Source organism: Rhinolophus hipposideros, assembly GCF_964194185.1.
Source record: "Rhinolophus hipposideros genome assembly, chromosome: 7".
In the NCBI taxonomy this organism is placed as follows: domain Eukaryota; kingdom Metazoa; phylum Chordata; class Mammalia; order Chiroptera; family Rhinolophidae; genus Rhinolophus; species Rhinolophus hipposideros.
The window spans coordinates 11,969,903-11,993,093 of record NC_138053.1 but is presented as its reverse complement, the minus strand read 5'-3'; the positions used below and the strand labels follow the sequence as shown (position 1 = coordinate 11,993,093).

Here is a 23,191-nt window from a genome sequence, read left to right as displayed (position 1 = left end):
CAAAAGAATGTAATGGAGTACTTGGGATGACTTACCTAAGGAAATTGTCTCCAAGGAAGAGTGATATTCTTATGTACTTCCTATGGAAACACCTTATTAACTTAGCATCTTACACATCATTTAAAACCTGAAAGTGACCTGGGATGTTTCATTTCATTCAATCGGTTAAACATACTTTCATTTACTCTGCACCTCTGCCTCAGTTGCAGAGACTGGAGCCACTCTGGGGAGGGCTGAGAAGTGAGTGGGAGATAACAAGTGCAAATAGTAAGCGTGGGCAACTCTCTTAAGAAGTTTACTTTTGAAAGAAAATAGACAGTCATAGCTAGAGGGAGGTATGGGATGAAGAAGGTGGTTCATGTGTTAATTTGTTCTTAACAAAGTCAAGTCTTACGCATATTTATAGCTGCTAAGAATGAATCTAGAGAGGGACAGTTTGAAGGGATGATCAGAGGTCCCTGTAAAAATCAGAGAGGAGACCAGAACATATAAGGGCAATGGGGAGGGATGGGCCACATCTTCCATTGTGACCACAAGGTAAGGAGGAAAGAATGGAGGCCAAAGTGAGTAACTCTGTGGACTTTGGGGCCTGGATGTGAGGGAGCTCCTGCTTGAGTTGTTCACCTGAGTTGTTCTTTTTTCCCCCTCTGTGTAGTAGGTGAGCAAAGTTATCCGTGGCAAGAGGAGATTAATTAGGTTAGGAGATTTGTAATAGTAATGAGGGTCTGACCCGGCCACTGTTGAAAATGAGAGCAAGCTGCAAGAAAGGCTCAGAAGAATTGCTGGGCCATTGTGAGAATTCAGTTAAGATTAGAAACCAAGACTATATGGTGTCATTAAAGTGCAATTCTGTGAGGTTTTCTCCCACAGAACTCAGCAGCACCAGTGTTGGTCCCAGAGGGACAAGTGTCAAGGGAAGCAAGTGGGGGGATGGGCACAGAGGGATGACGCAGGAAAATTGAGGGTGATGTGGACAAGAGAGCTGAAGTGACGAGACAAGGAAACCATGCTGTACAGACGTGACTTAGCTCAGGGAGGTGGTGTTTGAGATCATTTGCACAACCTCCTTAGTTCACAAAGGAGGAAACTGAGGCTTAGGGAAGTTATGTTCTACCACTTGAGTTTTCTCAAGACGATGTAATCAAACAAAGTGTTATAATGTATTTCCCAGTTTCCTATATTACTTTGCAATAAAGAAGAACGTCACTGCTGAGCGAAACCGTGGCTTCAAATGGGTAAACAGAAACAATAGCACGCAATAAAAGAAAATAAAACTATAAATCTTCATAACGTTTTAAAATACAAAAATTATGCTAAGTTGAAAGGGACATATATGTGCTATTCATATTAACTGTCCACAGGCTTCTATGGACCTCAATGTACCTAGGAAGTAAAATTTACTTCCTGTATATCTGAAATTAATATTCTAGCTACTTTCACTAGGGTATAACCTCTGTAAAGGTCAAGACTTTGTCTCTCCTGCAACGGTATCACCAGAACCTAGAACAAAACCTGGATGAGTAGAAACTCAGTAATACTTGTTGAATGAATGAAGACATTACACAGGCTGACCCTTGACCTCCTATAGGTACCTTAAAGTCAAAATTGGACTTATTTTGTACCCATGCTCACCCCACACACCCCACAAAAGAATCTGATTTTTCTTTGTGTTACCTATTTCAGCTAAAGGTGTTTCCATTCACCTAGTCAACAAAGCAAACAAAACAAAAAAACAGGGAGACATCAACGATTCCTCCTTCATCCCCATTTCTAGTTGGTTCCCATACCCTGCCAATTCTGAGAAAAAGTGTGACCGATACTTTCCCCTCAGAGCATTCCCCTCAGACCACAGTCCTGCTCTGCCCTGCCTTCGTCCTTTCTCAACTTCATTATTACATTGGTCCTATATTTGGGTTCCCTGACAAAAAATTTTTGTTCCATTGGTTCAGTGTTATTTCCAAATGCTCATCCACTACATAAAAATATGACCCATTCTTTTTCTACAGAATAAATTTACTTAGTGTGGCCTTTAAGAATTTGCATAATCAAATCACTTGCTATGCTTTGGGTTTTGTCTCTTTCTACTTCATGCTTTTGCCACTTGGTATTAATCCATATTTTCATAATGCTATGATTTTTCTCACGCTGGCTTCCTCCATTTAGGATACTTTTGCCTCCAAGCCCATCTCATAAAAATCATAATTATTCTTCACATTTTCCCTCCATTATTAACTCATCTTTCAATGAGCTGCTTCACTTGAAATTTATGTAGTGTCTAGTCAGTTACATTTTTGCTACTGATGGTATTTCTCACAAAAAACCCACTATTTTTTAAATTTATAGAACAATATTATTAGTCTATGAGATTAAGAGAAAAACAGCAATTTTAAACTACTATTTAGACCGAGTATAATAATGGACATAAAATATAAACAGATAAGATATTTGACTTTCCTCATAATTAGATTAAAATAAATCAAAGAAACTATGAATCATATATCATTTTCACCTTTCTGGTTAGCAAAATATAAAAGTTTGATTTAAAAAAACAGGATAGGCTAGGAGATAGATACTCAAATATATTGTGAGATTGTCAGTTGGTATAATCTTTGTGAAAAGAAATTTAACATTCCTCAAATTTTTAAATTCAGGCACTGATTGGGGTTTAAAAGATTATTTCTTTTGTGGTCCTGTTTGCTCCTAACTCCTCAGTTGCCCCATTTTTGTTTTCTCAATAGAAATTGAGATGCAGACAGGAGTGGGATCCAAATGGGAATGGGTAGGTGCTTCAGTAAATAAATTTTGTTCACTTCGGTTGTGTGCCAGGAATTCTTTTTTCTTGGACAATGTGGTTTATGTTTCTGAAAAAAGATATGAGGGGGGGGAAAGCCCATTAAGAGTTCAAGTGAACGAGCTATCCACAGCCAGATTTGGAATGTCCGGTCAGGAAATGTGAAAACAGGAATTGTCTTCAGGCAACATGCATGAATACATATGTGCTGACCATATTTGAGAAGATTTGAAGGAGGTGGTTGGGAGACTAAAGACATTCCTTCTGTAATATGCATATCAATGGTAGCAGCACAAGGTAGCCTGGAGACTAAAGATCCCTCAGTTCCCAAACCACCCATGATAAAATCACAAACTAGCCTCAAACAGTGGGATTTCTAAGCAAACACAGGCCTAGATCAGTGCCCTGACCATACCCTTCCATCTGGATTACTGGCCCCAAAGCCTCTCATCTAGAAATTCTGGAGCTGCCACTGAGGCTCATGAAGACCTGAGTTTGACCTCTCTAACAGTATCACTGGAAGATCAAATCATAGGAAGTAACAAGAAGTAACGGAGGACGGGCTGACCACTTTTACTGTGTTTTCATGTTTAACCTAACTTGAACACAAGATTTTTAATTTAGGAGGAAAATTTAATTTAGGAACACAAGGATTTTTAATTTAGGAGGAAAATATATATCCACTGTAACTGGTCTTCCTTTAATAATGCCACTGTAAAAGAACAAATCTCTTTTGTGCTTTTCTATTTTAGGTCGATTTTCTTTTTCTACATATTTGATGGTCAAAACGTTGAGTGACTGCTGTGTTCTTGTCTTTGCTTCTCCTAAGCATGGGCCTGGTTTTTTCCTTGTGGTTACAGTGTAGGAGGCATTTCTGTGTTTTCCTAGAATTGCCGCGTAGTGAACTGTCAACAGATTCACACATTGTCTGTAGTTTTATTCTGAGCTCGTAAGACAATTTCACAATAGATGGATCACAAGGAGTTCAGCCATGATCCAACTTGAGCGTGAACTCTGAACTCCCTCATTCCCTGAGTCTGATTACACTTCCATACTTTCCTTTTCTGGGCCCAAATTTACCTCTGATCACGTGGCTGTCCAATACCTGACCTCATTTCCTCTAGCCTTCATCCTTTCTTCCTGGAAAACCTTGGTTGCTTTTCTTCTTGGAGCCAGTATAGCACAGCAATTAAAAGCCTGGACCTGGAGCCTACATTCTGGAGTTAAAAACCCATCTCTGCCATTTAGTAGGTATGACCTCTTTCCTAAACTCTGCCACTCACGTTGGCCAATCTTCTGTGCCTCAGTTTCCTCAACTGCAAAATAACGCTAATAGGAGTCTCTACTACACAGAATTCTTATGAAGTTCTCATGAGTTAATACATGTAAAAGTGCTCAGAACAGTACCTGACATAAAGAAAACGCTGAATAAGTGCCAATTCTCATTATTACCTCAAAGACACTTAGTTCACTCTGGGAAGAAAGGCAGTATCTATTGTTTAAATTGGAATAACCCTCGTTATGTAAATTTCACATGGAAACTAGAACATGCAGTAGGAGCAATTTACCACCTACCCTGAGATAAAGGCTTCTATGTAAACTTTAGAAGTAGTTATCTCTCTCTTACCTTGAATTCAGTTAAAATTAATATAGATTGCTTTATTGTGCCCCAGTACTATTGCCATAACTTCCACCTACAATTTTACCTCCATGGCACTCCCAGCCCAGCCACAGCCCTTAACCCACAGGGCTGGCTGCTGACTGCATCTGGCCGGTTGCTAAGGGTACCCTCTGATCTAGAGCCATCAGCCCTGGCTCATCTGTGTTCTAGAGAATTTCTGGACTGTAGTGGCCAGCAATCCCAGAATGTAGGAAAAGCTGGCTTTCCTGGGATGTCGTGGTGATTTCATTGGCCCTAAGAGAATTTTTCTCTACTAGTACCTAAATTTTATCATTAGAGATTCATCCTCTTGGCCTCAGGCTCCTACAGCTTGTAAAAGTCAAAATGTCACTAAATGATTAATGTATACCTGACTTGGGTCAGAGACACATAGACCCATGAGAGGTAGGGAGAGATACAAAGTGGAGAGAGAGGAAACAAATCAATTTCTCAGTAATACATTTTCCTAAAGCCATTCCTGTTTCCTAGACTGAACCAGACCAGGCTCAGAATTTTCTAGGCCAAGAAAAATTCCTTGTGAAGAAGAATCTCTCAAGAGAGGGCTGAGAAAATCCCAGTCAGGCCCTTCAAATCTTGAGTCAAAATAAGATCACCTGAATTGATCATTCTTGGCCGGATTCTGCACTCAGTCCGATCGGGACCTGGAAAATAGCAACAATGAAAGGAAAAAAGGGAGTTTATCTGCCTTGTCTGGTAATATCTGCCAATTGACTGTGAAGCAATAGGTTATGGCTTTAAGGCTGATTGTACAATAAAAGTCTATGGATTATAGAGTTTGGGATCAGTGCTGCCGCCCAAATCTGCCACTTTTGTGCATGTGGTTTCATGATCACATTTAATCCTCTTATCTTTCGCAGGTGTAGAGCCATCGGGAACACTGCATATACGTAGTTGGATAGGTTATACCATGAATAAGGATGCCCGGCAGGAGCAAGTGGGGACTGACACCCACCTACGCTCTGCTGGCCAAGTGGAACACCTTGACTCAGGAAAGGCTCCTCCTAGACGAAAGGGTACTTAAAAAACAAATCTCTCAAAGGTGCACAGAGATGCACCTGCCTCCACGGGGCATCTTTTTACTAATTCCCACGAAGCTGCTCCAAGGGATGAGGCAGCAATCTCGGTGGACAATTTCAGCTGCCCAGAATTCCAAACTGCTTACCTATGATGGAGGACGCGGTTCCCCACTATATAGGTCTTCACGAGAAACAGAGCCCACCATATAAACCAAGCAGGCCAGATTGTTCCAGCCTCCTTTGCAGCCAGGGTGAAAGATAATGACCAATCAGATGCACATTTCCTGGACTGGGAATTGGGAATTGGTAATTGGAAATGCTCAAGAAAGGGCCTGGAGAAACCCATGGGGCAGCAGCAAGTTCCAGTTTACAAAGCTGCAGAGGCAGGGGTAGTAGGAGCTGTAAGAAGCACCCACCACCCCGTGGCACAGTGCAAGCGGGGCTGCTTGCAACTCGCGACTGGTTCTGTCAAGGGGTTTGGTTGTTGTCCTGGCTGCTGCACCACCCTCCCTTGTGCAGCCTGTTCCCAGCCTGATTCTCTAAGTCTCTCAGCAGTAAATTTTTTTTTTGTTTCTAAGTTGGTCTCAGTGGTTTGTAAACAGGAACCCTGAGCAGCGATTAGGATAGGGAGTGCTTTGATGCGGATACCTCTATCATTTAGAGGTAAAATTTATCCTCAAAATAGTATTAGTCAGGACCCTTCATGTTCCTACCATCACATATAAGGGGGTACCTACTACTTCTGGACCAATCTTCACCTGGCTTTGGATCGAATTCTCTCCCATCATCTCAGGAATCTTAGAACATCAACTATTCATTTATTTCTTGTATATTTAAACTCCCTCCCTCAACTAGATCCTTCCAGTCAACATTTGAATGTCATCACATAGCTCCCAGTTAAATAAAATGACTTACTGAGCTCACATATCTATCTAACTATTGCTCTATCTCACAGTTTACCAACTGGAGTGCCAGAGTACTGTATGTTCCAAGAATGGGTTATAGGTGTGCCATAAAATATTGAAGGTCACAAATATTTATGATAACAAATATTTGGTGAATTAAAATCTCTAGGAGTAAGACCCAAGATGCCCACTTTAAATTTTTCTGGCTAGAGCTCAATGTGATTTTTAAGTCTGAGGAATTATGTTTTCCTTCATTTCTGGAAATTTCTTCACCATTTTTACCTCAAATATTGCCTCTCCTTCATTCTTTCTTTCTGGAAAGCACGTTAGAGTTACAGTGGAGATTCCCATCCCTACTCTCTATCTCTTAAATGTTCTTCCATATTTTCCATCTCTTTGTTTCTGTGGGTTCTCATGATTTCCCCCAGATTGTCTGCCAATGTCTTAAGTCTCTTATCTGCTATATTTATTCCCCAGTTTAGCACACATATTTTTCTTTTTTTAAAATTTATTGGGGTGACAATTGTTAGTGAAATTACATAGATTTCAGGTGTACAATTCTGTATTACATCATCTACAAATCCCATTGTGTGTTCACCACCCTGAGTCAGTTCTCCTTCCATCACCATATATTTGATCCCCCTTACCCTCATCTCCCTCCCCCCACCTCCCTTACCCTCTGGTAACCACTAAAGTATTGTCTGTGTCTATGAGTTTTTGTTTCTCATTTGTTTGTCTTGTTCTTTTGTTGTTTTTTGGTTTATATACCACATATCAGTGAAATCATAGGGTTCTCTGCTTTTTCTGTCTGACTTATTTCGCTTAGTATTATACTTTCAAGATCCATCCATGTTGTCACAAATGTTCCTATATCATCTTTTCTTACTGCTGAATAGTATTCCATTGTGTATATATACCACAACTTCTTTATCCATTCATCTATTGGAGGACATTTTGGTTGTTTCCATGTCTTGGCCACCGTAAACAAAGCTGCAATGAACATTGGAGCAAACGTGTCTTTATATATAAATGTTTTCAGATTTTTTGGGTAGATACCCAGGAGAGGGATTGCTGGGTCATATGGTAATTCTATTCGTAATTTTTTGAGGAACCTCCACACTGCCTTCCATAACGGCTGCACCAGTCTGCATTCCCACCAACAGTGTATGAGGGTTCCTTTTTCTCCACAGCCTCTCCAACCCTTGTTACTATTTGTCTTGTTGATGATAGCCATTCTGACTGGGGTGAGGTGATATCTCATTGTGGTTTTTATTTGCATTTCTCTGATGATTAGTAGGTCACATGTTTTTCAATGATTATAGTTTTTATTTTCAAATCTTTACTTGATTCTTTTTCATACTTGTTTTTTTCTCTCCATAATGTCTATTCTTGTCATACAATTTTCAAAATTATTTTTGAACATTAAAAACCCTTTCAGGCACTCCTCCTACCTCTCCCCAGTCTCCCATCCTCCCAGCCTCCCTTAAGAGGATGAGGCAGCTTAGGGCTGTGGCTGAACTGTGGTTGCCAAGTGGCAAGTTAGAGCCAGGACAGCTAACATAATGGCAGAAACTGTTTCTCCACTGAAGAAGCACTTTGTGCTGGCTAAGAAGGTAATTACAGCAGTCTTTGACCATTACTGGAGTCTGTTCCTGAAGGATCACATTTTGTTGAAGCAACATACAAGAATCCAGAACTTGATCAAATAGCTACTAAGAATGATGTGGTAGAAATACAGGGTTATAAAAACAAGCTTTCCATCATTAGTTAGGTGCTGTCTCAGAGACACATGAAAGTGGCCTGTTTTGGGGTGGGGCAAGCCGGGAGAAGAGCTCTGTTATCAATGCAATGTTGTGGGATAGACTCCTCCCTGGTGGGATTGGCCACGCAACCAATTGCTTACTGAGTGTTGAAGGAACTGATGGAGACAGAAGTATCAGATGAAAAAAAGAGTGTGAAGACAGTTAATCAGCTGGCCCATGCCCTTCGTAGGGACAAAGACTTGAAAGCTGGCTCTCTCCTGGATGTATTGCGGCCAAAGGCAAAATATGCCCTCTTGAGAGATGACCTGGTTTTAGTGGACAGTCCAGGTACAGATGTCACTACAGAGCTCGACAGCTGGATTGATTCATTTTGCTTAGATGCTGAGAGCTTCATTTTGATTGCAAACTGTGAATCAACACTAATGAACATGGAAAAACCAGTTTTTTCACAAGGTAAATGAGCAAATTCCCAAGCCTACTACTTTTATTCTGAATAAGCATTGGGATGCCTCTGCATCAGAGCCAGAATATATGGAGCATGTATGCTGACAGCGCATGGAAAGATGCCCACATCTCTTGGTGAAGGAGCTCAAAGATGTGGATCCTTTAAAAACACGGCGTTGTCCCTTCTTTATTTCTGCAAAGGAAGCTCTTAATGCGAGAATGCACAACGCACAGGGGATGCCAGAGGAGGTGGGGCACTTGCAGAAGGATTTCAGGCAAGATTACAGGACTTTCCCAATTTCCAACAAATCTTTGAGGAGTGGATCTCACAGTCAGCAGTGAAAACGAAGTTAGAACAGCACAACACTGTCAGAGCTCAAAAGATACTGGATACTGTGAAAAAGAGGATGGATTCAATAAATGTGGCAGCAGCAGAGAAAATGGTTTATCTCGCGGACGAGAGGGAAGACCAAATCGATAGCCTAGACTTTATCTGAAGCCAAACGAATCTTCTAACACTGGGTGTTAAGAAAAAAAGGAGGGACGGTACAGAGGAGGTGGCAAACAAGGTTTCATGTGCAATGACAGGTGCAATTTGTCAACATGCTGTTTTGGTTGATGAATTTTGCTTAATTTCATCCTACTCCAAGTGTACCGAATAGACACATGAGGTAAATAAGCACATAGAAAATGGTTTGGGAAGAAGTTTGGCTGATCAGTGCTCCAATGAAGTCAACATTTCAATGCTTCAATTCCAGCAAGAAATTATGGAAAATCTGAAGCCATTACTTCCAGCTTGTACATGGAATGAACTCTACACACACTGATTCCTTGTAAGAAATTTGACCTCAGCTAGGAACTAAATTGCCACAAGTTATGTTCAGATGTTCAGGGGGATATCATTTTATTTCATTTTTCCTTGGACTGGTCTTCCCTTGTCTATCCTTTCTTGGGCCCCACGAATGCTCGGAGGGTGCTTCTAGGATTATCAGAGCCCATCTCTCAGCTCCCCAGACCTTTAGCCTCTACTCTGTTGCTGCTACCGACCCAGCAACACCAGATAATGCATCACAGGAAGAACGCATGGTAACCTTACTAACAGGATTAGCTCCTCTTACATCTAGACCATGTATGGGCTTTATATTTGTTGGAAGAGTGATTTGGAAAACCATAGGCTGGAAACCCAACTCTGTTTCATTAAGTACGTAGGGAGCATTGTATCTTTATGAGAGGCTGACCTGGACCACTTGTGCCAAGAAGAGAGCCTCAAACAGCAGTTTGTGAACTATGCAACTGAAAAACTGCAGGGCTTTGTTAGCTCCACGAGTGCAAATGGCAGCAACAGGGAATGGCAAGCACTTTTGCTCACCTGTGCCAACAAGTTGATATTACACAAAGATCTCTACAAGAAGAAATTGCTAGATTTTCCAAAGAGATAGATCCACTGGAGGAAATGCAAAGCAGTTCAGAGCTTTTAAGAGATGAAGCTGTTCAACTTCAAAATGAACTGGAGACTTTTACTGAGCAGTTTCTACATTCAAGCAATGAAGAAGAATTTTAACCATAGAGATCACTTTGATCATCATAGGACAAAATGGATGATTTGGGACAGTTACTTTTTTATGAAATGACTTGAAATGTGAATTGTACTCACTGTACCTAAATAGCAAATTAAATAGCACATTCTTGTGTAGATTCTGATAACAGTCTGTCTCAAGATGTTTGCATTTCTGAAGCGTGTAATGATGTCCCTTTAGTTTTAATTTTGGGTAAAGACTAAATTGTTTGCTGTGTTAAAATGATGAATTATTAGGTTGGTTTAAAAGTAATTGTGGTTTTTGCAATTATTTTTAACCTTTTAAACCACAATTATTTTCCACCAACCTAATAGTGATAAGCAGCAGAACCCACTATGTGGCCCCCGAGGGATGGGGCCTTGGTTTTGATTTGGGCTTTCTTCATTTTTGATCCTGAAAAACTGTGCTTCCTGGCATTCAGGAGGTAGAGAATGCTCCTTTCATCTTTCTCAAAACTAATTTTTGATATCTACTTTCATGGGAGTAGTCACTTTTTTGTTTTATAAAATGCATTGCTCCACAAAAAGGGAATGTGGAATGTTCCTGAGTGTATTATTTATACAAGTTACAACCACTTTTGTCATTCTGGCAGGTATATAAACCACTAATAAATATGCTTTCTTTACTCCTTTTTCCCTATTAAAACTGATGTAAAGCAAAAACAAAAGAAAACAAGAAAACCCTTTCAGATTCCTCTTACTTGTAGTTCCTGGTATGAGCTCTGTTTGTTACATATGCCAGCCTATCCTCTCTCAAAGCAGCATCCACTTCTCTGCTGTTGTAATTTTAGTGCGTGAGCTTATCTTCACTAGGAATTGTTTCCATGGTTACCCCTCCTAGAATCCTTCGTGTTTCATTCCTTCTGAACCACTTTTTATATTTTTTGGCTCATGATTTCTGTGACAAAGTCAATGTGAACCACAACCACAAACCATACACGACATGGATTTGGGATTCAAATTTCTCTGGGATGTCTTCCTTGCCACCCACCACCCCTTTTCCTGCATTCTGGTGATAACTCTGAGTTGGTGGGTCACGTGTCTGCAGCCATTTTTCCCAAGTGAAAAACCTCTTCCTAGCTCAAGGTTACAGGTGAGGGAAGGACGGCCCCATCCCAGTGCCTTACTACACACACAGCCTGAAAGGTGTGACTCCTTTCCTAGCTGACCATTATAACTCCAACATTTGTGTCTGCTCACAATACCCTTGCAGCTGGCTATATTTCCACTCCTATTCAAGATAACACACTTGCTTCGAGTTCCCACTGCATTTTTAATATTGAAGTATTTTACTTTCTTGCTTTGGAGCTTTGTATGTGTAATTTTAGATCTGCAGTATATTTTTCTGTGTTCTCCTATGCCTTGAGTGGAAAGGGTATCTCCCCAAATCAATCCAATCTGTCATGTTGATCAACAGCCTAGATTGACATTTTTAAAAAACTCACTAGGTAATTCTTATAGACACTAAAGTTTGGACATCATATATAAAAGGTCAACAATCACTGCATTTAGGAATTCCGCACTTTTTTTTCACCACTGCGTCTCCCACTCACCCCCTCCACACACACACACAGCCAATTGCTCATATTCAATTTTGCTTGCTAAATATCCTTATCTTCCCACTACTCCGCAATTCACTTGTACCACTGAAATCCTTTCATAACTGCAATCCTCATATCTAAACTTTCTGCCTTAAAATTCTACCCACCTCATACTATCACAGTGATCTATCTATAGCATGCATTTATTTAAGCCTAAAATTCTCCCATTCCCTACAAGATAAAGTCCAAACTTTCTAGAACTATATAAAAAATAACCCATGATCTAGCCTTTATCCCTCCTGCTTTTTATCTCAATGTCTTGAACTTGACCCCGTGAAGTATCCTGCATAGACAATGTTTATGAACTTCAGTCTTATGCATACTGAAATGACCTTATTCCTATACCCCTTTCTTCTTAAACTATTTAACTCCTATTCTGGTTTCAAAATTCCTCTCAGACAATATCTCCTTGAGGAAACCTTCTTTGACTCTCCACGTAGTGCTAAGGGCCCTTCTCTCTGCTCCCCGAGGATCCTATACATTCTGTGCCACAAAATGTTATCCTGAAAATTTATATCTGTCTCTCTCACAAGACGAGGACTTCCAAAGAGAAAGAACTGTGCTTTAGCTTTGTATTCCCAGCACCTGGCTCAGAGGCTGGTAATACCCTGTTTCTCCAAAAATAAGACCTAGTCAGACCATCAGCTCTAATGTGTCTTTTGGACACATTAATATAAGACCCGCCTATATATATATATTATATCATATCATATCATATCATATCATATCATATCATATCACATCACATCATATTATATACCTGGTCTTATATTATAGTAAAATAAGACCGGGTCTTATATTAATTTTTGCTCCAAAAGACGCACTAGAGCTGATGGTCTGGCTAGGTCTTATTTTTGGGGAAACACAGTAGTAGATAACATCTGCTTAACTGAACTATATTGTTGAGAATCTCAGAAAACCAACTCTCTCTAATGAGCTGGATTCTCTCTTAAATTTTTATCTGCTTTGGAATGTTTAACCTGGTCAGAAAAACATGTCCTCAAAAGTCTTAGACCAAAAAATTTTTCAGTAGATTATGTGCTTGGAAAACTGGAATGAGTCCAATAGAAACGTTCAACCCTTGTTGATATGCTCACTTGGCTCTCCCAATGTGAAATACGTCTTCTAGCATAATTCCTTAACTAATTCACAGATTTCCCCCTATCTATCATAAAAGATAGTAAAAACAATCCTATTGAAAAATAAAGAGATTGAAAAAAGTAATAGAAAAGCAATTAGATATGATAACTCCTCTTGTTAAAAATATGCAGTGTGACTCCAGTTTTAGGTAGAAAAAATAAACAGAAAACAATACAAATGATCAAAAACTGGTTAGTAACTATATTTTACATTAAACCTTTTCAGATGACTTAAGAATCTTCCTTTTCATATAGAATACCTGGGAGCACTTTCAGGTTCCATAGATTTTTTTTTCCCCCTAGACAAAAATTAGGCTAGCCAGCAAAGACTTTTGAAATATTTTGTGCCACAAAAATGATGTTTCTTTTTCTTTTCTGCTGTGTGTGTGTGTGTGTGTGTGTGTGTGTGTGTGTGTTAAGTGCACACAGGGATTATCAAGGATTTGAAACATTTAAAAAGCATGTTACTTTTTTAAAAAACATCTTGTTACTTTTAAACAAAACAAAACAAACATTTCCTTGACGTATCCTTTTCATTGTCTTTGTTCCCCATCTCACTTTGAACATTTGAGGCTCAAAGCATTTAATCAGCATGAGTTAATTCATCCATATGAAAACCCTGAGATGGTTTTAAAGATTCCATTTGTCATTAGAGAAAGTGAGGCAAGAAAGACTCTTGCCTCAGATTTCTGTGTTGTTGACAAAGTAGGGAACAGGACTTAGAATTTTCCTCCTAGATTTCTTTGAAGCTTATGAAAGTCATGAAATAACTTTGAACAATGCAATAAATGAGAAAAGAGGTATGGAAATTTTTCTTAGCTGTTGTGACCTGCGAAGATTTCCAAGGGAGTTGGGGGTAGTAAATAAGAATCAGAAGGACTGATATTTTTCTACGAGTAAGAGGTCAGGGGAGTGCTGGAGCTTTGAATGGCTTGGAGCAGTGGTGGATAGTGAGCAGTGGTACTTTGATCACTATCTCTTCAGATTTACCCTAAAAAAGAGAGCTGATGGACTCCAGGAATTCTTTGCCTGTACTGCCATGCCATAATATGATTTCCAAAATCTGAGATTTCTTTGCTCCAACTAATTCTTTTTTCCCTACGGTTGAAATTGGCCATCTATGAAAAAAAATGCAGACATGTTACCTGGACGCACCACGATGGATACCTCCCCCATCTGTCACTTTCTTGGGTTGCTGTGTCCGTACTTCCCCCATTCACACTCTTGCCCACCTATGTGCCCTCATGCATAGAAACAAAAACATGTCCCCAGGACACTCATACTGCCTTTGAGGCCAGCACCTGCATCTTGTCTGTAGACACTCCTCCCCTGGACCTTTACAGATGTGCACATCAGAACTAACCAGAAAGTTTAAAAAGCAGATTACCAGTCCCACACTCAAACCCTCCCAAATCCTGATTGAGCAAGACTGGAGAGAAGCTGAAGCTGATGTATTTTTTAAAAGCTCTGCAGATGGATCTGATAGGCAGACATCAAACTACAGAACAGGAGAGGAAGCCTCAACAGCCTGGTTTTAAAAGGGTAGATGAAAGGAAGAAAGGCTCATCACTGAATTAACTTGCCTGATAATAGTATTCTTTATGTTTGTTTTCTAACAACCGCTGGATATCCATCAACATTTACCTATTTCTTAGGCCATAGAATTCTTGAGTTATGTCTGCTTGATGACACTGGGCCTGTTTGTCTGCCAGCAGGGTTTTTGTATTTCCCTTTATTAAAAGAAAAAAGAAAGAAAAAAAAGAAAAGGAAAAAAGAGAAAAAAAGAAAAAGAACTGCCAGACATAAAAGGAAGGGCTAATTTAGAAGTCTGTTGTAGAAAACGTCTTACCAAAATTATTTGGTAATAAGGAGATCTGAGATAGCTTCCAAATGTCTTCCCACATGGTTGACAACAAAAACAAAAAGTAAACTTTTTTAGTTAATGAGAATGCAATTTATAATTAAAAGATGAAAAGTTTCAGTTCATCTAGGAAAGGCAAGTATTGTAATTGTTGTACTACTATGATCATTAGTTCAAGAAATGTCTCCTGCAACAATAGCCAAGAGGTGGAAGCAACCCATGTGTTCATGAATAAAAGAATCAATGGACAAACAAAATGTGATATATACATACAATGGAATATTACTGAACCTTTAAAGGGAAGGATTTTCTGACACCTGCTAATCATCGGATGAACCTTGAGGACATGCTAAGTCAAAAAGCCAATCAAAAAAAGACAAATATTTCAGATTTTTTGGGTAGATACCCAAGAGAGGGATTGCTGGGTCATATGGTACTTCTGTTCTTAATTTTTTGAGGAACCTCCACACTGCCTTCCATAGCGGCTGCACCAGTCTGCATTCCCACCAACAGTGGATGAGGGTTCCTTTTTCTCCACAGCCTCTCCAACCCTTGTTACTATTTGTCTTGTTGATGATAGCCTTTCTGACTGGGGTGAGGTGATATCTCATTGTGGTTTTCATTTGCATTTCTCTGATGATTAGTGATGTTGAGCAGTTTTTCATGTGTCTATTGACCATTTGTATATCCTCTTTGGAGAAATGTCTCTTCAGGTCCTCTGCCCATTTTTTAATTGGATTGTTTGTTATTTTGTTGTTGAGTTGTATGAGTTCCTTATATATTTTGGATATTAGCCCCTTATCAGAGGCATTGTTTGCGAACTTTTTCTCCCATTTGGTTGGTTGCCTCTTTATTTGTCAATGATTTCTTTTGCTGTGCAGAAGCTTTTAAGTTTGATATAGTCCCATTCGTTTATTTTAGCTTTTACTTCCCTTGTCTTTGGAGTCAAATTCATAAAATTCTCTTTGAACTCAAGGTCCATAAGTTTGGTACCTATGTTTCCTTCATGCTCCTATGTTCATCATAGCTTTATTTACGGTCGCCAAGACATGGAAACAACCAAAATGTCCTCCAATAGATGAATGGATAAAGAAGTTATGGTATATATACACAATGGAATAGTATTCTGCCGTAAGAAAAGATGAAATAGGACCATTTGTGACAACATGAATAGATCTTGAGATTATAATGCTAAGTGAAATAGATAGAAAAAGTCTAGAACCATATGATTTCACTGATATGTGGTATATAAAATTGAGAACAACAAAAGAACAAGAGAAACAAGTGAAGAAACAAAAACTCATAGACGCAGACAATAGTTTAGTGGTTACCAGAGGGTAAGGGGTGTGGGGGGTGGGAGATGAGGGTAAGGGGGTCAAATATATGTTGATAGAAGGAGAACTGACTCTGGGTGGTGAACACACAATGTGATATATAGATGATGTATTACAGAATTGTACACCTGAAACCAATGTAACTTTACTAACAATTGTCACCCCAGTAAACTTTAATACAAAAAAAAAAAAAGACAAACACTGTATGATTCCACTTAATGAGGTACTAGAATAGTCAGATTCATAGAAACAGAAAGTAGAAAACGGGAAAAACGTGAGTTATCTAATAGGTATAGAGCCTCAGTTTTCCAAGCTAAGAAAGTTCTAGAGGTTGGTTGTACAATCTGAACATGTACTTAACACTACTGACCTGTACACTTAGAAATGGTTATGCTGGCAAATATTCACGCCATATATATATGTATATATATATATATATATATATATATATATATATATATATATATATATATATATATATATATATATATTTAACCACAATTAAAAAGAAAAAGAAAATGCCTTCCTGTTGAAAAGCCAAGTGCAGTGCATTTATGACTCAGTAATCGACGTTTTCAGCTTAGCTAGTTCACTATAAATTGAAATTAGAGCAAGTACAAGTCAGTTTTGACTTTGACACATTGTATTTGAGCAAAATTAGGGAGCTTATTATTCATCTATTCATTCTTCTAGATTGTCAAAAAGTATTCATTTGTTGTGCATCTCCTAAGCTTTAGTTTCACAGAACCTTGAATGGGTAAAGGTCATTCTTATGTAGAGGGAATCAGGTTGAGCCCAGGGTGTCCCAGGTATGTGTTTCTGGGGACCAGACATTTCCAGATCTGGGTGGTCTCCTATCAGGCCAATAGTTCCCACTATTACCAAGGATGCCCTAGAAGTTTGAGTCTAAAGCAGAACTGATCAAATATGGCTCCTACGGGTTTTCTGGGTCAGGACCAGCAACTCACCATTTGTCAGCCTTGGGATAGCTTCAACCTATTTCTGATGAATAACTCATCTGATTATCCCTAAATCTTACAATCTCAGACTCTGGGAAGTTGTGACACCACAAATCGCTAGCAAAAGATGAGGCAAGAGGCATTAAGACCAGTGCACATGTTCCCCTCCCTACCCGTTATCCTTGCATATCTTAGAGACCAGGGCGTGTTGATGAGAACAGCCTTTAAGGTCTACCAGGTAGGATTTTTGAGATCTACTTAAAGATTCCTGTTTGGGAGTTCAAATTTATGTGTTATCTTTTCACTGCTGGATTTTTAAAACGCAATTAGAGAAAGCACACCTTGCTAGAGCATGAAATAAGAGACAGATTCTTACTCTAACAAAACAAAGTAACAATTCGTATTTGATACCTTGTTTTGTAGCAAGGACATTTGTCTAGACTTGTTAAAATATGCAATCTGAAACTTGCTAATATTTACATAGCAAAAGTTCACATCATCACCACACCTTTTCCTCCCTCTCTGACTCTTGGCATGCTATTACAAGTGACAAACGCTTCTTTTATTGAATTATGCCCTCGCATCTCCACCATGCATGCATATAACCCAATTCACATACAGTATCAGATTCCCAAATTAAACTTTTGTGCTAAGGACTATTGAAAATAAATCCAAATATCCTTGTTTCTCCACCTATGAAATGTGGCTTCATGGCATGAACAAGACAGCTTCTCTAAATCATGGAGAAGGACAAGACAAAAATTTCACTGAAGTTACAGCTGGAATGTTGAGTATGAGGAATAAAACTGGATTTAGTTGCAAATATTGCTTAAAGTTCAGACCATTTCCCTAAACACTAAGCTACCTCCACAGAGCAGGACTGACACCTTTTAGTACAGAAGTTTTCAGGTGTGGTAAACCACCGCCATTTCTACCATCATCTTTAAAGATTTACGATGTGCTTTACATCTCCATTACAAAATAGTCACGGGAATGTAAAGCATAGCATAGGGAATATAGTCAATAATATTGTAATAACTATGTATGGTGTCAGCTGGGTGTTGGACTTATCAGGGGGAATCACTTGGTAAGTTATATAAATGTCTAACCACTGTGCTGTACATACACCTGAAACCAATATAACATTGAATGTCAACTGTAATTGAAAATAATTTTTCTAATTAAAACAAAAAACAACAGGCTTTTGGTATAGGTTGCCTCAGTACTTAAGGACGGAACTGTAGGAAAAGCCTTGGTGGAGAAACTAAGCTAATAATTGTCAGATTGTAAGATTTTAGCTAAGAAAAGCAAAGGATGATTTTGTTGCAGTATTGGAAACATGACTGTCTTGTCATCAAATGGACACAGACTATAATGTCACCAATACTAGATAATGTCATATGTCACACATAAATCATCAGTGCACATTCATAAGGAGGAATGAATGCAAACAAAATTAGGGATGGGTTACAAAATGTCTTTGCAATTAGACCCCCAAAGTGACCTTGCCTTGCCTTGCAATTCTGGGGCAAATGAATTTTAAGGTAGCTCAGTTTTGATCATCGGGTTTTAACTATAGTAGTGAAGTCTGTATGTTTCTAATTTAGTTGAATATCAACTGCTTTCTTTGCTTTGTACCTAAAGCATCTTGAGAAACTTGGTTTTCCCAGCTGAAAGCCAAGAGACAGTCTTACAGGCAGCGGCTGTCCCTCTTAGTATTTTTGTACAATATGATTTCTTCTTTATTACAGCGGATAGCTGAGAAGGAACTGAGAAGAAAATCAAGAAAAGAGAATTTTTAGGGTAGCAATAACAACTGAATTGTTAAATACCATCTGACGTTCTAGATGAAACTAGTTGGTCTCAGCATATGGATACTATATGTCACTGATTCTGTAACCTGCTAGTACTAGATTCTTGTGACTTCCCACCTTTTACTTCATTAACTTACTCTGTCCACTTGAATTTATATTGCCCAATTAGTTTAACATGCAAGTGAATCTTCCCTTTCACGTAAGAGTCAAAAAGGCAGATCACATCGTCAGCTAGGAGAAAAGTTCGATGCTTTAATTTCTGATGGTTTCTCCCTATGTATTTCACTGTTCTTAGTCAAATTAACTGTCAAATGTTGCTTGCAATGAACCCAGCTAGAAATTTTTAATTTCTTAGGAGAAAATTTGACTTGATATTCTTAACCTTTATGAAACTACTTTTGTTTCCAGGCATATACCAGATTAAAGCAATTAAAAAATTAAAGAATTGACAAATTACTGATGTAATTGTAGCTTATAATATTCAGCTAACAGATATTACTGTAAAGCCCTATGGTCAATAATTCATTGCCAAGAACTACTGGCTCAGAAGTTCTACTTATAAAGAATAAAGATCCTAAAACAATAATAGCAGTAACAATACAAACTAATATGCCACTTGGCAATTTACAAAATATCCACCCATATATTCACCCTCTTAATTTTTAACACCGTAAATATTCTTTTATATGAGATCAGGTCCATTTCACTTTAGACTTAGAAATTTCTGCTGTAAAGTTGTTTCAACTCTGCATTAAGAAAGTGGCAATTTTTATAAACATTGTATTTCATGGGAACATAACACATATTACAGAAAACTTTCCAGTTCTCTGCTTTCTCCAATTTATCTCTTACACTGACTACTTCAGGCTAAATGAGAATCATTTCTCTTCTTATGATCATTTTCCTTTTCTCTACTTAGATTTCTTTATCATTTATGAAGTGGTTTTAAGGCCGGCTCTTATACTCACTGAGCCCATACCCCTTTAATCTCCCTATTTTTAGGGCAGAGCAGAGCTTCTGAAGGAGAGTGACATTTACTGGGAAAGTTAACTGGGAAACCTAACTGGGAAAGCTAGGTTTCCTTTACCACCAGAAAACCCTTCAAGGTGATGTAAGCAACTTGGTGCTTCAGAGAATCTCAGTTTTCCAGTTCTCAAACACAAGCCTTTGCTTTTTGATTCAAGATAAGTCACAGATGGCCAATAGCTGCCAGTTTCCTCCCAGAAGGCAGCTTCAGTCAAGTTCAAAAGGAGTGATGGGCACAAAAGAAAAACAAACAAATATCTGCCCAATTATAAAGTTCTTGTGAAGGAAAAGCTCATTATTTTTTATGATCATGTTACAGGAGCTTAGCAGCACTTTTATGAGGCAGATATGGGAATTCTTTCTCACCACCTGTATATTCTGTCCTCTCAGGTTTCTGTTTTCTTCTGCCTACGTCACTTCTGGCTGTTTGCCAGTGACACCAACACTTGTCGAGGTGGGGCTGAGAAACTGAAATTGCTTCATATACAGCTTTAGCCCTTTGGGCTCTCTCCATCCCCCAGGGAGGATTGGACTGCAAAGCAGCTTCCTATTAGGCTATTAGGAGTGACAATGCATTTCTTTCCCAGTTCTCAGGGTGTGATTTGAGATTGTAAGACCAAAAAATACATTTGGCTTTAGCAGGTACTGACTACATTTTCATTTCAGAAGACCTATTGAACACTCGGTTTTGTTCTGTGCTGTGCTCAGCCAATCATATGAAAACTTATTTATTGCACTGTAGGTCCTTCCTTTCTTGAAAATCTCGGTTGTCAGCCTAATTCATGTTTACTGGATGAGAATGATGAGCAGAGTTACACTCACTCACAAAAGAGCATACAAGCAGTGTCCCTTAATCTCAGAAATGGGCTCGTTTGACTGAGGACCGATATTCTAAAGCCATATGAAGGCAAGTTGGCTGGTAGACGTTGATCCAGCTTATTGCTTTGAACTTGGCAGGATCTCAATTACCTAAAGACTCTTCATTCTTTCCAATGTAACCCCAGTATGTACTATATAGAGTAACCTGAGGCCCGTCCTTGGTTCTCTGTGTAAGGAAAGCTTTAAGGAAAGGCTGCCTGCCTAAATAACTACTGTTTTTGACATCAGGATCTTAGACCTCAGGGATCTTATCTACTGCTCCAGGTTCCAATCATGTATTCGTACCACTGCCCTTCAGCTCTGATCGTCAAGGAAAAACATTATATAGTGGGAAACATGATATAGTGGGGAAAAACCCAAAGAGATGGGGAGTCGGGAAAACCTGGCTTTGAGTCCCACTTCTTGCAATTTTATTAGCTGTGACTTTGGGCAACTCATCAATGTAGGTGAAGCAGTGTGAAGCCAGGGGCAGCCCAGGGTGAAAGAATCCCCAAATCAAAGGTCTGCCACCGAGAAGGAAGGAACACACAGGCACATATTAGCCATCCCTGGACTTTTAAAATACTCTCTAGGCTATCATAAATATAAAACAAGAGATGCGAAACTGATTTTTTAAGCCAAGTTTTATTCAAATGCTATGATCAGTTGTATCAGGTTCATTATTACTGATGGGCTATTAGAAGGGACATGAAAGGAGAAATGTGCTTCTACCTTCTGTATTCAAACCAGATTCTCTTGTGTGTTATGGGTAGCATTATCAGTGGCCCTCTGGAGATAAAACCCATTTTTGTTCTGTATGTTCTTTAAGTGAATGAAGGAGGGCTGACGGGTGCAGATTTTAGACAAAGTGGGAAGAAGCCATGTGTTGGCAGTCCCAAGACAGAGATGGCCCAGGAAGCCAAAGGTAGGACCTTAGAATACTTCTCACATCATTCCACGTAGGCAGCCAACCGCTTAACCTAGGCCTCGGGCCAGCTCTGGCAGGAGGTTGGGTTAAGGCTATTTGCGTGTCTGTTTTTAGGACATTCAGTTGGTCTACCCATACAAAACAAAGAGAAGATCAGTGCAATCACGCAGAGAACTTAATTTAGGAAGAAAAAGAGGAGAAAGAGGAAAAGGAGGAGGCGACAGAGATGGAAGGGAAAGAAGACAAATTGCTTGCTTTCAATGAAGTACGATTTTTATTTTCTGTAAAGTGTGACGAAGACATCTTTAGAAAAAATACTTTAGTGTTTTGGTGGAGGGTTGAGAGTTTCCCTGGTGTGTTTCAAGGAATAATAATAACAAGAACAGAAACGCATATCTACTATATTGGAAACATGGTCCTGGGTACTGTCATGTATGTGTCACGTCATTTAACCCCACAAGCTCTATGACATGGGATCTAGGGTCTGGAATATCCTGTGCATGACCCAATTTCTCGGGGCCAATAATTGACACAGCCTAGCCTCAGAATCTGAGGCTATGATTCAAAGCATGCGGAAAGACCAAGAAATTTTCAACAGTGCTGGCAAAGCTGTGTTGAAACTCTCCTATAAATAGTTCCTTGATTATTTCTAATTCCCATTGACTTGGTATAAATGCAAGCTGTTCAGCAATGTGATACAGATAGATGTTTCCTTTTCAAAATATTGTACAAATACATGATTTCCTCCTTCTGCCTACCATGTAGGAGAAGTAGGAAAAGAGCAAGGTAATAGGAATTTACCTCTAAGCCATAAAGCCTTCCTATCTTTTCAGTAATCACCAAGGGGAACTCCTAGTTACTAAGGATACCATAACAGACTCCATTAGATTCAAGTACAACACTTTGGTTGCCAGGCTAGTGAATGTCAAAAAAGCAAAGGAAAATATTGTCATTGTTGAAAACATTTGATGTCTATGACTAATAAAAAACATGTTGGCAAACTGAATTTTTAGAACTGCCCAACGGGCTTGGTTAGAGCTATGAATTAATAGCACACAACTGTTCTGTATGAAGAAGAAGAAGAAGAAAAAAAAGACAAAGATGTTAAACTATTTTAAAATGTATCTGAATGACCAAAAGGATCCAACAGAAACCTTAGGCAACCACTCTAGGTCCTTTATTCAATTTTAAAAATTTAAATTTCCCCTCCCCTTTCCCTTATAGCTACATAATAAAGTTTATACCTTTTGAATCACGTTAGCCTTGAATTCTAAGGGCACTCCAGGCCTTCTTGGCCTTCTTATCTGATATCTCACAAATACCAGAATTATCCTTAAAGAATCCCTGGCAAACTGTACCCACCTTAGATACAACGAGGACTGAGGTGTCCATTCATGCATGTACTGTTCCCCTTAGGGGCTGGAGGAAGCCAGAGGTAAAAAGACTTGGGGGTAAGCCAGCCCTCCCATTACCTCTTGACCCAGGTCCCAGAGGT

The 23,191-nt window shown here is 39.1% G+C and overlaps 1 protein-coding gene and 1 pseudogene across 2 annotated transcripts in view; both read left to right on the top strand.

Annotated features, from left to right (window-relative positions):
- Positions 1–23,191, top strand: part of CCDC192 (coiled-coil domain containing 192) — a gene marked incomplete at both ends in the record, with an annotated part of 197,527 nt that overhangs the window by 117,699 nt on the left and 56,637 nt on the right. The window lies entirely within an intron of this gene.
- Positions 7,956–10,161, top strand: LOC308500159 (mitofusin-1-like; annotated as a pseudogene). The gene has a single exon. The product of its transcript is annotated as a mitofusin-1-like (transcript).